The sequence below is a fragment of the Trachypithecus francoisi genome, unplaced genomic scaffold, assembly GCF_009764315.1.
Source record: "Trachypithecus francoisi isolate TF-2019V2 unplaced genomic scaffold, Tfra_2.0 Lachesis_group10, whole genome shotgun sequence".
Taxonomy (NCBI): Eukaryota; Metazoa; Chordata; class Mammalia; order Primates; family Cercopithecidae; genus Trachypithecus; species Trachypithecus francoisi.
In genome coordinates, this window is record NW_022681455.1 from 122,317,649 (window position 1) to 122,334,608 (window position 16,960).

At 50.5% G+C, this 16,960-nt stretch overlaps 1 protein-coding gene across 3 annotated transcripts in view; it reads left to right on the forward strand.

The window, feature by feature from the left end:
- CMIP (c-Maf inducing protein) overlaps positions 1-16,960 on the forward strand; it is a 272,103-nt gene that overhangs the window by 192,872 nt on the left and 62,271 nt on the right. Inside the window, exon 1 of one of the 3 annotated variants that reach the window (XM_033219128.1) lies at positions 1,262-1,348. The exons of the other annotated variants lie outside the window; for them this stretch is intronic. The gene's annotated coding sequence lies outside the window, so the exon portion shown is untranslated. Of the gene's footprint in view, positions 1-1,261; positions 1,349-16,960 lie in introns of those variants that run through there. 3 annotated transcript variants of the gene reach the window in all.

Here is a 16,960-nt window from a genome sequence, read left to right on the forward strand (position 1 = left end):
GGTTTGTTTCCAGCGGGAGCTGGCACATGCTTGGACCATTCCATTTGGAAGACTGGGCTGAACCTGACCTCTGTCCAGGAGTACAGGGACCTTAGAAAGCACACCCCAGAGATCAGGGGCCAGCCTGACACCAGCTGGGGGCAGAAACAGACTCAGGCAGACCATTCATCATGTGTGTTGACTTTTGAGACTTTAAGTCCGCAACCAGTCTTCCATCCAAGAGGGTCCTTATCATCCTAGGCATCCTGGCCACTGCAGACCTGGGGATTTTGAACCAGTAGCTCAACGGTTTTCAGAGTGAAGTCCCAAGACCGGCAGTATCTGCATCACCTGGGAACTCCCTAGAAATGTCAGTCTTCAGTTTCACAAACTGTGAGGTGGCAGGATGAGAGCAGCAAATTATTTTAACACATCCTCCGGGGGACTGTGAGGCACTCCAGCGTTTGAGAACCACTGCAGTAGTGTGAAGAAAGGGGAAAGAACAATAAACCTCTATTGAGTGCCTACTGTTTTCTATCTGCTTTATCTTCATTATTTTCTTTAGGCTGTACAGTGTCCCTGGGTTTTATATCTCCATTGTATGGACATGAGTCTAACTCTCAGATTAACCTTCTCGTGCATCCAAGCCGGAATTCAGACCCAGAGTCTGAAGCCTCCTTCTGTAACCATTTCACCTTCTTACTGGGTTTCTCACAGCCTGAGATCATGCACGGATGACTAAACGTGTCCATAGCTTTTGGGTTACTCTGCCAGAATCCCCTCTGTTTGTGCAGGTCACTTAGAATTCACTGTTGTGAACACCATCGAACTCACACTCCTAGGACGTTGGGCTTCTCTGGGTGAGTAGAGTCCTCTGCACAAGTGTCTGAGGAGCCGCCTCCCCAGGGAAGGCAGAAGTGCGCCTTCTCCTATGTTCAATCGTGACAGCATTACCTGGCTTGAAACTCACGTTAGAGACTTACTGAACATGAATTTATTAAAGAACAGGATCCTTCTCCAGGATTCTCATAAATTAAGGCCCTTTGTAGTAGGCGCCGGTGACTCCCACCCAGAGGAGGCAGCCGGGAAGGATGGAGGCTTCCAAACAAAGCCATGAACAGATCAGATGTCCTTTGAAGTGCTGCAAGCACTAGATAAAGTTCTTAGTAAAATAAACAACAGAGGCCCCTGTGGAGATGCTACTGTCTTGAGGCCTGGCAAGGGAAATCCTTATTTGGGATAGAGAGAGTTCCCTTTATCAGGCCCAAAGGAAACAGAGCCTGTGGTGTTCCTCACTGTATTTCAGAAGGGCTAGGAAACTCGCCTGGGGCTGCCCGCCTCCCACACCACAGAGGAAGAGCAGGCTCTGGTACGGTATTTGCAATTTTTATTTATTTGGTGGGTTGCAATTAATCAGGGTTGTTTTCTGCAATGCCCTGAAAATGCCACCTTATATTAATGATTAATAAGAGGTATTCCCCACCCCCCACCCTCTAGTCTTTAATGTTGGGTACAGATTCCTCTTTCACTCCGGGTGGCCTTGGTCAAGAGGGGAGGGCCAGTTACTGAGGTTCAGGAGGCCAAGCTGGTGGCTCTGTCAGAAAGACCCTGAGAAGGATCGGCACACAGAGCAGAGTCAGGGGGAAGGATTTGGTTGGCTTCATTTTACTTTTTTGAAGGTATATCCTACCTCTGCTTAGTGACCGTTGAAGTGGGGAAAAGCACACAGACTGGGAAAATCGATACAAATTGATCTGGAGTAACACCCACCAGGTGTTAGGAGGGAAAAGCCAGATGCAGACATAAGTATTGTGCAATGCCATTTGTGTAAAATGAAATGAGGACCCCACAAAACCTGTCTGTATTGGGTTGGTGCAAAAGTAATTGCAGTTTTTGCCGTTGAAAGTCTGTTGCCAGACAAATATACAATACATATTTGTATTTGATTAAACGTGACCATGGAGAAAGAGATGAAATGATAGACGTCAAGGGTCTGCAAATGGTCTGGCCCAGCGCCTGTTTTTATAAATAAGGGGTTTTCGGGGTGGCAGGGACAGCTCTGCCCATTTGGGGGAGGGGGACACAGCTCTGCCCATTCCTGCTGTGGCATTACGCTAGTGGCAACAGAGATGGCATGACCTGCACAGCCTAGACTATTATTATCTGGCTCTTAGGAAAATGGTTTCTGGACCCCAATATATAACATGGTCTCAAATTTTCGGAGCTCACATGGTGAGCATGAAGTTAGCGTGGATTCAGGGGGTGGCGGAAGGGAGGGCAGAGGTGAGGTTAAAAATAAGAAAGCCAGTATGTATGATGCAGCTGAAACTTACGTGCAGTTTTACATTGGGCTGGGTGTGTGTGTGTGTGTGTGAGTGTGTGTGTTTAACTGGGTTGTGGGTGTGTGTGCAGGCACACGCGTGCACCATGATACAAGTGTGCGGGCTGTGAGCTCTCCATGCTTTAATTCTTGTCCTCTGTATTATTCTGAATTTTTCAAAGAACATGCATTTCAAAAATCGGATTATCCATCTACTAGACCACTGAAAAGTCAAAAGTAGTAAGATCTCAGATGCCTTCCAGTTCTCTTTAAGAATATCGGATTCTGGGCCGGGCGCGGTGGCTCAAGCCTGTAATCCCAGCACTTTGGGAGGCCGAGACGGGCGGATCACGAGGTCAGGAGATCGAGATCATCCTGGCTAACACGGTGAAACCCCGTCTCTACTAAAAAATACAAAAAAACTAGCCGGGTGATTTGGCGGGCGCCTGTAGTCCCAGCTACTCGGGAGGCTGAGGCAGGAGAATGGCGTAAACCCAGGAGGCGGAGCTTGCAGTGAGCTGTGATCCGGCCACTGCACTCCAGCCTGGGCGCGAGACTCTGTCTCAAAAAAAAAAAAAAAAAGAATATCGGATTCTGGCCAGGCTTGGTGGCTCATGCCTGTTATCCCAGCACTTTGGGAGGCTGAGGCAGGCGGCTCACCTGAGGTCAGGAGTTCAAGACCAGCCTGGTCAATGTGGTGAAGTCCCATCTCTACTAATAATACAAATTAGCTGGATGTGGTGGCAGGCGCCTATAATCCCAGCTACTAGGGAGGCTGAGGCATGAGAATCGCTTGAACCCCGGGGCGGAGGTTGCAGTGAGCCAAGATTATGCCACTGCATTCCAGCCTGGGTGACAGAATGAAACTTTGTCTCAAAAAAAAAAAAAAGAATATGGGATTCAGACCAATTTAAGAAATCTGGGGAAGGATACAATACCACTACCATGATCCCAATTTCTGAAATCTTTGAAGAGTTTTTTCCTTTATTTCTCTTTGATTGAATGTACAACACGTGAATGGCTTCCTGCAATAATATGAAACGTTGCAGATAAAGCTGAGCCTTACCCGTTGGTCCTCCCCCAAGCCACTTCCTTCTCCAAAGAAGACAGCTGTCACCAGCCGGACTTGGTCCCCACCCTCCATCCCCCTGAAGCCCCGTGAATTAGATCATATATATGTGCACGTCAGCATAGATTTATACATGTATTTGCTTCTGTACTTAACAGCGTGTCGTGCCAATGGAATCCATGGCAGATCTTGTAACCCTTCTTCCTTCTTTTTAACTGCTCTGTGTGTGTTGTTGCACTGTGGGGACCACGGTGTAAACACTTCTCTTTTGATGGACATTTAGGGGGTTCTGGTCACCTTTTTTTTTTTTTTTTTTTGTGAGACGGAGTTTCACTCTTGTCGCCCAGTCTGGAGTGCAATGGCACAATCTTGGCCCACTGCAACCTCTGCCTCCTGGGTTCAAGCAATTCTCCTGCCTCAGCCTCCCAAGTAGCTGCGATTACAGGTGCGTGCCACCATGCCCAGGTAATTTTTTTTGCATTTTTAGTAGAGATGGGGTTTCATCATGTTGGCCAGGCTGGTCTCAAACTGCTGACCTCAGGTGATCTGCTTGCCTCAGCCACCCAAAGTGCTGGGGTTACTAAAGTTGTGAGCCACTGCACCCAGCTAGTCACGTTTATTTTTTTAAAGACATTAACTGTCTTTAGTCAGTGTCCTACTGAACTCAATAGGTATCGTTTATCAAGCCTGAAATGTGACATTTAATTCTTCCAACAGCTCCAGGACGCAAATGCTCCTATTATCCCCATTTTATAGATGAGGAAACTAAGGTTCAGAGAGGTGATGTAGTTTGCCTAAGGCCACACAGCTCATAAGGAGCAGAAAAGAAATTCAAGTGTAGATCTGCCTGACTCTCCGTTTGTGATGATACACACGTCTGCGAGCAAAAACACGGCTTGCCTGAGCCTCTGAGCTCCCAGGAGTGTGCAGGCTGGTGGGGGAGGCAGCTGGCCCGTAGGTCGTAGAGTGGAGCGGAGACTGGTGAGGGAGTAAGTGCTGGCATGCTGAGCATGGGGCTGGGACCTGCCAATGTCCTTGCAGAGCTGCGATCAGAGCGGGAGACTGTGCAGCCCCTCCCCGGGGCACTGGTGATGGCATTTGGTAGCAGCTGGGGCTGGGCCACTGTGGAGGCAAAGGCCAGAGCAGACAAGGAAGCCTGGAATTTCCCTGCCATGGTGTTTCCGGTGGGGTCAGTGTCCCAGGGCTCTCGTGAAACAGCACACACTTCTCTCTCCAGTTCTGCAGGGCCATGCACCCTCGGGGGTTCCTTCCAAGTCTTACCTCTTGTAGGTTTGGGTGGCTCCAGGGATTCCTTGGTGTCTAGGCCTGTTCAGGCTGCTATAACAAAATACCCTCTAAACTGGGTGGCTTATAAGCAACAGAAATTCATTTCTCAGGGATCTGGAAGACAGGAAGTCCACCGTCAAGGTAGATTGGTGAAGGCTCGCTTCCCGCGTCACAGAGGGTGCCTTCTCGCCGTGTCTCACATGGGAAGGGGCGAGGGAGCTCCCTCGGGCCTGTTTTCTAAGGGCACTGATCCCATTCGTGAGGGCTGCACCCTCATGACCTAATCACCTCCCTGAGGCCCCATGTCCTAACACGCCCACACTGGGGATTAGGTTTCAACAGTGAAGTTTTTGAAGATACAAACAATCAGGCCCTAGCACTTGGCTTGTGGCCGCCTCACTGCAGTGTCTGCCTGCGTGGCCACATGGCCTGTGCCTCCTCTGTCTGTCCTTTGTATCCTTTCTGGGGACACTTGTCACTGGATTCAGGACCCACCAGATAATCCAACGTGATCTCCCCATCTCAAGATCCCAAACTCGGGACATTGCATTCACAGATGGCAGGGGTTTGTTGTGGACGTAACTTCTCTGGGGCCACGTGTCACCTCATGACCCAGGCAAGTTTCCCTCTCTTAGGAAACGTGTCTCCGGGCACAGCCCTCCCCCCAGAGCGTCTTGACACATGCACAGGCAGGAGAAAATCCCATAGCTCTCGGCCCACCCCCGCCTGCACGGGACTCTCCGAGGGGACGGTGCCTGGGATTTGATTAAGCAACCCTGAGAAACTGGTCTGTCCTCATCACAGCCAGAGCATAACATGCCCGAGGTGACTCTCCTTATTGTCCCTTCTGTCACCTCTCATCCCTCCCCTTGTCCTCCTCTCCCCCATCTCCCTCCTCCTTGGAGAAGACACCCGCGGCTTCTGCCTGCACCGGAGAATGTTTTCCCCTCTCCCTCTTTCTACAGCCTGTTCAGAATCTTAACTTTAAAACCGCTGAACTGGGTGTTCCTGCCCCAGTTCAGCCTCCTATGGGAATGAGGGAGGTGCCTCCTGTCCACACAGCCACACAGCCTCGGGTCAGCCTCAGAGCAGGGAACCCAGGAGGACGGGAGGGGCGGTCTGGCTGTGTTGAGTTTTAGAAGTCTGAAAGAGGGGCGTCTGTTCTAGTCCATGAGGAAATGCACTTCGCCAGGCCCACCCTGCACCTGGCCCACCCTTGCAGGCTGTTTTTTCACTGCACTCAGGTTTCCTGGAGAAACAGCCCGCGCTGGGGTTAGGGCCACATGAAGACCAGATAGCCTTTCTAGAATGCCAAGGGCGAGTCCAGGATTGTTCCTGTGTGTGCGGCTCAGTCCCTTCAAGGACCAGAGCTCAGGACCAGGGGGTGACCCTGAGCCAGAGTCCTGGTTCCTACAGGGCCGGCTGTGACCTGGAGTGGGTTACCTTTTCCTCTGTGTGTTGTGTCCTCGAGTCTGTAGCATGGGGGTCGCACCTGTTGACCCCTAGCTGTGCCACATTCAGATCATCTGGAGATCTTAAATATTCTCTTGTTTGGTGCGGTGAAATATGCATGAGGCATCATTTGAACTATGATTAGGTGGCATTTCAGTGGTTCATTCACATTGCTGTGCTGCCATCACCACCATCCGACTCCAGAACTTTCTCCTCTTCCCAGATGGAAACTCTGTCCCCATTACCCCCTCCCCCAGCCCCTGGCATCCACCATTCTGCTTTCTGTCTCGTAAGAATTTGTCTACTCTAGGGACCCCATATGCATGGAATCACACAAGATTTGGCCTTTGGTGGCTGCCTTATCTCAGCCTCATGTCCCAGGGTTCATTCAGAGCATGGCATGCATCAGGATTTCCTTCCTTTTTAAGGCAGAATAATGCTGCAGTGAATGGGTAGACCACACCTTATGTCTCTCTTTATCCATTGGTGGACCTGGGTTGCCTCTGCCTTTTGGCTGTTATGAATGACGCTGCTATGAACATGGGTGTGCGAATGTACTTTTAAATATACCGGCGCTCAAAAAAGTCCTGATGCGTAGGTTCCGCCCACACCCAACACCAGTCTGATGGGATAGGCCTGGGGTTGGACTCGGTTCTTGGAATTCTAAGCCCCTCGGGTGGTTTTAATGTGTAGCCAGGGTCAAGAACCCTGCCTGACAGAGTCATCTGGGGCCCACATCAGCACGGGGCCCAGTACATAGGAAGCCCTGGGCTGTTGGCTGGCCTGATGGTGGCTGCTGGTGTCAGCTGATGTGCGACTTTGTGTGAGAGGAGAGCTCGGGGCCGGAATCCTCCGCGACAGCTCCTCTTTCCCAGGGACCCTGTGCGAGCCCCATGCTGACGTCCCTGCCTGAATTCTCCTGGAAGTTCCTCCCGTAGCCTCCTGGGTCCCCAGGTGGCTCCCTCTGACCTCACTGATGATGCAGGTGCCCAGATGTGTTGTTTCTGACACAGGGCAGGGCCAGGGCTTATGCAGTCGGGTAATGGGCTGGGGGCAGGCCTTAGGGTAAAAGTCAGCATTTCCGTCCCCTGATGCAGCAAGAACAGGAGAGGACATCAGGCCCCCGCAGTGCCCCAGGGAAAGAAAACCCAACCAATTCCAAACACAGCTCACACCTTCCCAACCGTAGTTGCAGAGGACCCTGCTGCCCTCTGTGAAATGAGGGGCTGGATGGCTCAACTCGAATCATTGCAGTAAGATGGCAGAGCGACTGGGACCAGGCGTCCTGGGGTCAGTCCTTGCTTGTTCCTTATGGCTGTCTGGGCTTCCAGCAGCTGCTGTGATAAATTTCCATAAATTGTGTTGCTTAAAGCCACAAAAATTTGTTCTCATACAATTCTGGGGCCAGATGTCCAAAATCAAGGTGTCAGCAGGGCCACATTGCTTCTGAGACTCTAGGGGAGGGTCTTTTCCTGGCCTCCCCCAGCTTCTGATGGTCTCCAGCAGTCCTTGATGCGCCTTGGCATCCAGGCTCTGCCTCCATACATGGAGGTCTCTCTGGAGCGTGTGTGTGTGTGTGTGTGTGTGTGTCCACATGGCCTTTTTATAACGACGCCAGTCATTGGATTTAGGGCCAACTCTAATCCAGTGTGACCTCATCTTAACTTGATTATGTCTGCGAAGACCCCATTTCCAAAGAAAGTCATAGTCACAGATACTGGGCTTAGGACTTGGGCGTATGTTTTGGGCAGACACAGGCAACACCAGCTGTGTGACCTGGGCAAGGTATGAGTCCCTCCTCTCCTCTGCAGCACGTCCACCATGAAATGACGCGTGTAGGCGAGAGCCTTGCTTCTTAGAGGGCTCAGAAACCTCTGTCTCACCTGGAAGCTGCTTAAATGCAGATTCCCAGGCCTTGCCCAGCTCTACTGAGCTGGCATCTGCATGATAACCAGACCCCCAGGCAATTCCTGTCCACATGAATGTTTGAGAGTTGCAGGGTAGGTGAAAGGATTTGGTGCAGGGCCTGGCCTAAAGCAGCACCTGACGCATGTTAGCCATCAATGCCAATTTTCATTCTCCCCACTGCCTGTTCTACCTGCAACAAACACCGAGAACACCTTCCCTGGGTGGCTGCAGTCACCATCCAACATATCGAAGGAACAGGTGACACGTGATCCCTGCCCCTAAGGAGCTCCTAGCTCAGCGAGGAAAACAGCTACATACAATTTTTTTTTAATGTGCTCAAACACATCCACATGATGATTGGATTTTGCCCACAGCGCAGCTGGCCTGAAGAGCCAGGTAGGATGTGGTACTCAGCTGGGAGCCTGACACCAAGGCCAGCTCATCTCCTCAACAGCCAGGCACGTAGTTACCTAGGCAACCAGCCGATGCTGCAGAGACAGTGGCGCAGGATGCCCGCCTGAGTTCCCACTGTTTGTTTCCTTGGAAGCAGCATTGACCACCGGTGGGCACTTGGGGCTGAGTGCCCAGGCGTTTTCCCCTCTTGCAAACAAATTGCCCATCTCCCCAGGAGCCAGCTTTTCAGGCAGGTGCCCACCGGGCACCCAGCTACACCAGCCTGCAACTGCTGCTGGGAAGCCGAGGAGGTGAGGCTCAACTCTCCAATTTAAAGGCAACAGAAGCGTTGATCAAGGCGTAGAAAGTGCTCAGGTTTGCCTCTCAGAGTAGCATGATGGTCAGGTGCTCAGGATCCAGAGCTAGACCTGGATCCCAATTCTGCCTGGCTCTTAGTAAATGCATGACTTACCTCTCTCAGCCTCGATGTTCTCATCTGTAAAATGGGACTTACATTATACCACTCACCTCATTGAGTGGCTGGGATGATTTAAAATGTATTTATACAAAGTGCTTAGCACAGGACCTGGCCTGGAGTGCCCTCCAGAAATGATGGCTTTTCTGCTGTCTTGTCACTCGTCATTCATCACAACCCAGTATGCGTGGTTGTTGTTCTTGGAAAATGTCAGCACTTGATGCCTAGTAGCCATTATGACTGTAATGAGTAGTTTCGTTAGAATGTTCTGTGCCCTGCCTCACCCTTCAGCCAGACGGGGAGTGTGCAGGGGCTGGTTTGTCTTATCTCTGTATCATTTCCCCCACTCCCCGCCCCTTCATAGAGACAGTGCCCCACTCAGAGTAGGCGTCCCTCCACCCACCTTGAAAACATGAGTCCTGAAAGGTAAGCATTGATTAATCCATCTGTGAATTAGTTGGACCAGCAAGTAACAGAGTTCAGTAATTGTGTGGGGTAAATCGGGGTCCCCTAAAAGACCGCCTTACACCCTGTGCTGTCCTGTGGCAAAACTTAAACTGATTCAGTGCAGTTGAGGCACAGGGGCAGGGCAAAAAGCAACAATATATGTGCATAGCAGCACTATTTGTGATAGCCTACGGTGGAGACAACCCAAGAGTTCATCAGTGGATTAACAAAGAAATTACAGTATATCCGCCGGGTACGGTGGCTCACCTGAGGTCAGGAGTTCGAGACCCCCAGCCTGGACAACATGGCGAAGCCCCGTCTCTACTAAAAATGTAAAAATTAGCCAGGAGTGGTGGTGGGTGCCTGTAGTCCCAGCTACTCGGGAGGCTGAGGCAGGAGAATTGCTTGCACCTGGGAGGCAGAGTTTGCAGTGAGTTGGGATTGCACCACTGCACTCCAGCCTGGGTGACAGAGCGAGAGTCCATCTCGAGAAACAAAGAAAGAAAAAGAGAGAGAGAGAGAAAGAGAGACAGAAAGACAGAGAGAGGAAGGAAGAGAAATAAATTGCAGCATCTCCATGCAGTGGACTGTTAGTCATGGAAAGGGGTGAAGCACTGACAGCTGCCACAGCTGGATGAACCTTGTTATGCTAAGTGAACAAAAGGCCACATCATGTGTGATTTATATGCAGTGGAAGACACATTTTAACCCACAACGGTTTTGGCAGACATGGTTCCACCCACAACACCAGCTGTGTGACGTGCGCAAGGTGTAAACCCCTCCTCTCCTCTGTAACACGTCCACCTTGTAGAGGAGAGGAAGTGAGGCATATGGGTGAGAACCTTGCTGCTTAGAGGGCTCGGGGACATCTGTCTCACCTGGAAGCTGCTTAATGCAGATTCCCAGGCCTCATCGTGGTCACAAAAGGACACATAGTATATGATTCCATATATATGCAATGTTCAGAATAGGGGAATCCAGGGACAGAAAGCAGATTGGTGGTTGCCCAGGGGATGGGGGAGAGTATAATAGGAAGTAACAGCTTAAAAAGGTTTCCTTGGAAGTGATGGAAAAGTTTTGGAAATAGTGGTGGTGGTTACACAACACTGTGCTAAATGCCACTGAACTATTCACTGTAAAAGGGTTAATGGTGGCAGGCTCACGCCTGTAATCCCAGCACTTTAGGAGGCCAAGGTGGCGGATCATCTGAGGTCAGGAGTTCAAGACCAGCTGGCCAACATGGTGTGAAATGCCGTCTCTACTAAAAATACAAAAATTAGCCGGGTGTGGTAGTCCCAGCTACTCCGGAGGCTGAGGCAGGAGAATCGCTTGAACCCAGGAGGCAGAGGTGGCAGTGAGCCGAGATCATGCCACTGCCTGGGTGACAGAGCGAGATTCCGTCTCAAAAAGTAAATAAATAAATAAAGTAAATGGTTAATTTTATGGTATGTGAATTTTTCCTCAATGAAGTAAATCTATATGTATGTGTGTATAGTGATGACAGTCCCCTGGTCCCTCAGAGAGCCTGGTTTCTCAGGCCAGAGTGATGGGCTATGACTGGTAAAGCCCCTGTGTGATTCCCAGAGGCACTGGGGTTGTCCCTACCAAGCCTGGGGCAAGAAAAGAATCCCAATCAGAGAGAAAAAAAATAGTATTCAATCTAATCCCAGAAGCACCGTTGACCCTAAAGCTCTGACCTATAACAAAAACAAACAAAACACACATTTACAGTATTTCTTTAAGAATGAGAATTTGGGGGTGTCACTTTCTAGTGAAGTGGAGTATCTTCTCGTCGTTTTATACTCCACAGTTAGATCACAGATGCCCTCCAGTCATCGTGGTCCTGGCGGCCACATGTTTCACTGGAAATGTGCACAGATAATTGGGACAGTGCTGCCTCCTTCCCTGGGAAACTGTAGCCAAGGCGCCGAGGCTGATTTCGTGATGTGGGCTAGCAGGCATGGGGAATGAGGCCAGGGCGCTGTGTTTGACCCAGAGTGTCTCTGTGGGGGGTGCACCAGCAGGGAGCTGAGAGGTTGTGAGCTGGTTTTAGGTGATGATGAAGACTTGGCGGCCAGAAGGGCAGTTTGGGGGTAACACTTATGAGGCCTACGTTATATCTGAAGGTAGCGTGACAGTCTCTGATGCTCACAGGATTGAAGGGAAGCTGTTCTGGAGGACTCGAGAAGGCCAAAAATGCTACCTCGCAAGTGTCCGGTCCTCCCGGAAGCCATGGCTTGCTGGAGATAGCAAATTATTTCCTACACGCTTAGCATCTGCAGCCATAGCGGGTCTTGAATCAGGGAAGCTAGAGAAGATAACCAGCCAGTCATTCTCCCTGGGTGTGCAAGGCACAATTGGGGACATTGCACCTTGGTAGACCTTTTGAGAAAATTCCAAGGTGGGGTCCCAGTGAGATGGGGGCTTGGAGAGGGGAGTCTCCCATGGGAGGAGGTAGGCAGGGGCCCTTTCCTCTGGCCGAACGCAGTGCCACACACATACTAGACCTCAGCAGTGATGGGAAGAGGCAAACACACATGCTCCTGGGCCCCCGGGGGTGTGGTGACAGGGACACCAAGGCTTTAGGATAGCACTGCCCGACAGAGCATTCTGCGACGATGAAAACGTTCTCTATCTGCGCCATTACAGTCACCGCTAGACACAGCTGGCTACCGAGTCCAGTTATGAGTATTATCGAATAATGTTACGATGCGATCGAGGTGCTGGATTTGTGGCTGTATTTCATTTTAATGAAGTTCAGTGTGAGTAGTCACCTGGGGCTTGTAGTTTCTTGACTAGGCAGTTCAGCTCTAGGACCTGCACTGGAAAAAGTTGTCAAAACCGGGCTGGCTCCTCCCTGGCTCATGTTTCCCTGTGGGGTCCTCCTCCACTCTGCAGTTCCATGGGTGCGCCCATGCAGCATCCTCCCTTCACGACAGGTGGTGGGGAGCATGCGTGCTTGTGTGTGTGCGCGCGCGAGCCCCAGAGGCTGCGGCAAGCAGCAGAGCAGCAGAGCAGCAGCCCCTGCCTGGCACGATGTGCTTCCAGTGCATTCTTAGTCACTCCTCTCCTGGCAAGGGGCACATTCCTGCTGACGACTTGTCTCCCGTGGAGGAGCAACAGGCTCTGCTTTCCCTGGCCTGAGAACCCTGGCGTATATGCTTGCCTCTGCCAGGAGAACAGTTGCCACAGTGATGGCAAGTGTTGCCCAGGTAACGTCCCTTACTTGACAAGCAGAGAGGGTGAGGACAGCGCTGGAGTGGTTGACTCTGCCAGACGGGAAGCAGGAGGCTCTGCCTGCTGTCTCTGCTTGCTGCTGGCTGGTGGGGCTTGGGCTCGGATGTGGGGAGCCCTCCTGAGTTCTGCCTCCCCGGACTACTCCTTTACAGAACTTGGTAGGTGCTAACAATCAGAGCTGCTGTTTAGCCAGGAACTGAGCTAAGTGTTTTATGTATTATCTCATGGAATAGTCACAGCAAGCCTTTGACAGTAGTTATTCTTATGCTGATTTGCAGACAAGGAAACTGATGCAAGTAATAGACTGTAAGTTTCATGAGCACCAGGGCTTGCCTGCTTTGTTCACCATGGTTATCCTTAGTACTGAACGTAGTGCTTGGCACATCTTAGTAGATCTTCATGGATGATTGGATGGAATGGTGAATAGAGGGATGACTGAGTGATGGAAGTATGGATGGTAGATGGGTGATGAATGGATGGTGAGGTGGGTGATGAATGGATGGTGAGGTGGGTGATGAATGGATGGTGAGGTGGGTGAAGGATGGATGGGTGGGCGGGTGGATAGTTGGGTGGGTGGATCGTTGGGTGGGTAGGTGAATGGTTGGATGGATAAGTAGATGGATGAATGAATGAGTGGATGGATTAGTGGGTGGGTGGGTGGGTGGTTGGATGGATGGATGGATGGATGGATGGATGGATGAATGGATGGTGAGTGGATGGATGGGTGGGTAGATAGATGGATGAACGGATGGATGGGTGGTTGGGCAGATGGATGGATGTGTGGGTGAATGGTAGGTGGGTGGGTGGATGATGGATGGGTGGATGGATGAAGTAGAGCTTAGATTTGATATGGAGACTGCTCGTGAAGGCTGTCCTCTTTGCCACTGAGCCATACTTCCTTTGGTTTTATCTGATGACTGCCTCCCTACGATAGCATTCTTTAAAAAAGACTTTATTGCAATAGAATCCACATACCATAAAATTCACCCACTGTGAGTATACAATTCAGTGATTTTAGTAAATTTATTGAAGTTGTACAACTGTCACCACAATTAAGTTTTAAAACATTTCCACCATCTTGAAAGATGCCCTGATGCTTGTTTGCAGTCTCATTCCTGTTCCGTGCCCCAGGCAATGAATGTTCCACTTTCTGTCTCTATAAAATTGCCTTTTCTAGACATTTCACATAAGAGAAATCATACAATATGTCTTTTGTGTCTGGTTTCTTTCCCTTAGCGTAGTGGTTATGATGTGCATCCATCTTGCAGCATATGGGTAATTCAATTCTTTTTATTGCCAAATACTGTTTGGTTGAATGGCTATACCACATTTTGTTTATCCATTCATCAGTTGTTGAATTTAAGCTGTTTCTGTGAAGAATGCTGCTATGGACATTCTTGGGCGTGTCTTTGGAGTTTGTTTCTCTTTCTCTTGGGTAGACTTCTAGGAACAAAATTGCTGGGTCATATGATAAATTTATGTATAATGTTTTAAGACACTTTCAAATGATTTTCCATGGTGGCTGTACTGGTTTACCTTCCCACCAGCAACACACAAGATTCCCAGTTTCTCCACACCTTTGCCAACACTTGGCATTGTCTGTCTTTTTCTATGACAGCCATGCTCATAGGGCGAAGTGGTATCTCTTCATGGTTTTAGCTTGCGTTTTCCTGAGGGCTAATGACATTGAGCGTCTTTTTTTGCATGCTTACTCCTAGACTGGAGTTTGACTTTTAAAGCCAGAGCTTGGCAAACTTTTTTCTGTAAAGGGCCAGATAGCAAATATTTGGAGCTTTGTGGGCCGCATTCGATTTCTGTTGCATATTCTGTGTTTATTTTCCGTCATAACTCCTACAGTTTATGAGAGCATTCTTGGTTTCATCGAACAAAAACAGGCAGGGGGCTGGGTTTCACCCGCATGCTGTAGTTCACCAACCCTGCTCTAAGTCAGCCCCTTTCAGTGAAAACACCAGGTCATGTGCCCAGCCACAGAACAGTTCCAAGGCCCCTGTGTACTTCCCACTTCAGAGGAATCCAGTGGCCTGTGGGGTCCATGCTAGACAAACCACCAGGCCACCCACCCCACCTGGCAAAGTGCACTCAGCAGGAAGACCATATTGCAAAGCTGAGGGCCAGCCTCCAGGGAGCCTGGAGCGGGGATTCCGGAGGCATCCCTGTCCCAGCTCCACCATGATTCATCACCTGATGAGCTCATCAGAGTTCCTGGGATGAGGCATGCTAATTTGTCACCTAGGGAGGGGGAACAGGGCCCTGTTGATCCTGGACAAGTCTCCCTCATCCCTGTGACCACCCTGACCTGGGGCTCAGAGCCTCTTCTAGGAACAGGGGCCTGCCTGCAGCCCGCACCCACAACGCTGTAGCCCACCCTCTCCCTGCCACTTCCACCACCTTCTGGTTACCTGGCCTCCACTCTCAGAGCCTCATGGGCTTGTTTCTGGATCTTGTCCCTATGCCACCAAGCATCCTTGACACCTCCTTCAGGATCTCTTGGCAAGTCTGATATCCTCTCCACCCGACCCTGCTGGCCCTCACTGATGTGACGGAAAGAGCTTTGCAGTGGCCAGAGCCAGTTTTCACTCCTGAATTGTCCCTTTCTAGCTGCTTGACTCTGGGCAAGTTGCTTGACCTCTCGGGGCCATGATAGGCTTCTGTGCACAGAGAAACCAACAGTCCTCTGGCAAAAGCTGCAGCTGGCCACTCCCTCAGCATCACGTGAGGGCTGCAGGCTGCTCACCATGAACACCTGTGACCCTGCGTGAGTGCATGCTTTTTGCTGGCTCTGGGATCACTCTGGCCTGGGCACAGGGCAGTCAGAAGCCCTGAAGAGTTGGCCTGGCGTGGTGGCTCTCGCCTGTAATCCTACCACTTTGGGAGGCCGAGGTGGGCGGGTCACGAGATCAGGAGTTCAAGACCAGCCTGGCCAACATGGTGAACCCCATCTCTACTAAAAATACAAAACTTAGCTGGTCATGGTGGTGCACACCTGTAATCCTAGTTACTAGGGAGGCTGAGGCAGGAGAATCACTTGAACCCGGGAAGTGGAGATTTCAGTGAGCCGAGATCTCACCACTACACTCCAGCCTGAGTGACAGAGCAAGACTGTCTCAGAAAAAAAAAAGAAAAAAATCCCTGAGGAGTTTAGGGAACTGATGGACAAATGGCCGGCTCCTTCACTCTTTAGGGCCGTCAGCTGTGAGTGTGATCTGCACTGTCCCCTAGAGCCCCCAGCAGGAGTGAGCCCTCATTGCCCATATCATGTGCCTGACAACGCCCCGTTCATTGACCGTCTTCTCTTCCCCGTCTCACTTCCCCACTCGCCCCACCAATATGTCCTGCCAGTCCCTCTCAAATCAGTAAGCCATTTGCGCTCAGTCCCTTGTCTCAGGGTCTTCCCTATGACAAGCCCCCAACTCATGGGATACTGTGAGGACTGAGTGAGATAAAGCTCATAAGAGCTAGCACTGTGCCTGGCACATGGTATGTCCTCATGAAATGTTAGCCCTTGGTACAAGCCGTGGGACCTTCTGGCTCTGAATACAGCCTCTGCAGACTCTCCCATGGATGCCCGTGAAACAAGGGCTTGGGCCCTCCCGGGAAAGCTGTTGTCCTCCCCTCTCAAAGAAGGGGAGCTGTGGATGAGCTGAGGCTGGGTGCACCGACCCCGAGGGCTCGTCTCTGAAGCTGTGTTGGTGCCAGCATTGCCCTCTGGACCCTGCTATGCCTCAGACTGGTCGCCTCTGCATCTTGAGTGGCGTCTGTGTGTGGAGAACAGGAGGTTGTACTCACAGCCACCCACCTCAGGGCTGGTTGTATTTTGCAAAGTTTAAATGAGACTTTGCTGGAATGATGTTCACGAAATATTAATGGTGGCTATTTCTGGGTTGTGGGATTTTTGAGGCCTTTTAAAACTTATCCTCTTCTTTGTGCTTTTCAGTATGGTTTAGATTTTTTGCAATGAGCATGCATCTTTACCAAAAGAATGAAGTCATTAATCTTTCAAAAGTAAATAATGTGCAGCTGATCACAAGAGTCCACTTAGAGCCCAGACTCCATGCAAATCTGCAGTCTGCTGTGGGAAGAGACGGGTGTGGATCACTGTGGTTTGCTTTGGGGCTTGATATATGGTGGATTTTGTGTGATCATTTCATGGTCTTTTAAAAATTAAACAATTCTCTGGGTACAAACTGAAACCACAGACTCTAAGGCTCAAAGGAGCATTCATCGTCTGGAATGGGCAGGATTCTTGCTTCAGACATGTTGTGTTTTGCACAGATTTCGTTGTGCTGCTCAGGCAGCACGTCCTGCTCACAGCACTAAGATAGGGCGGCTTCGGTTGACGGTAACTAGGAAGGAGGCTGGTTATGGTTCCAGA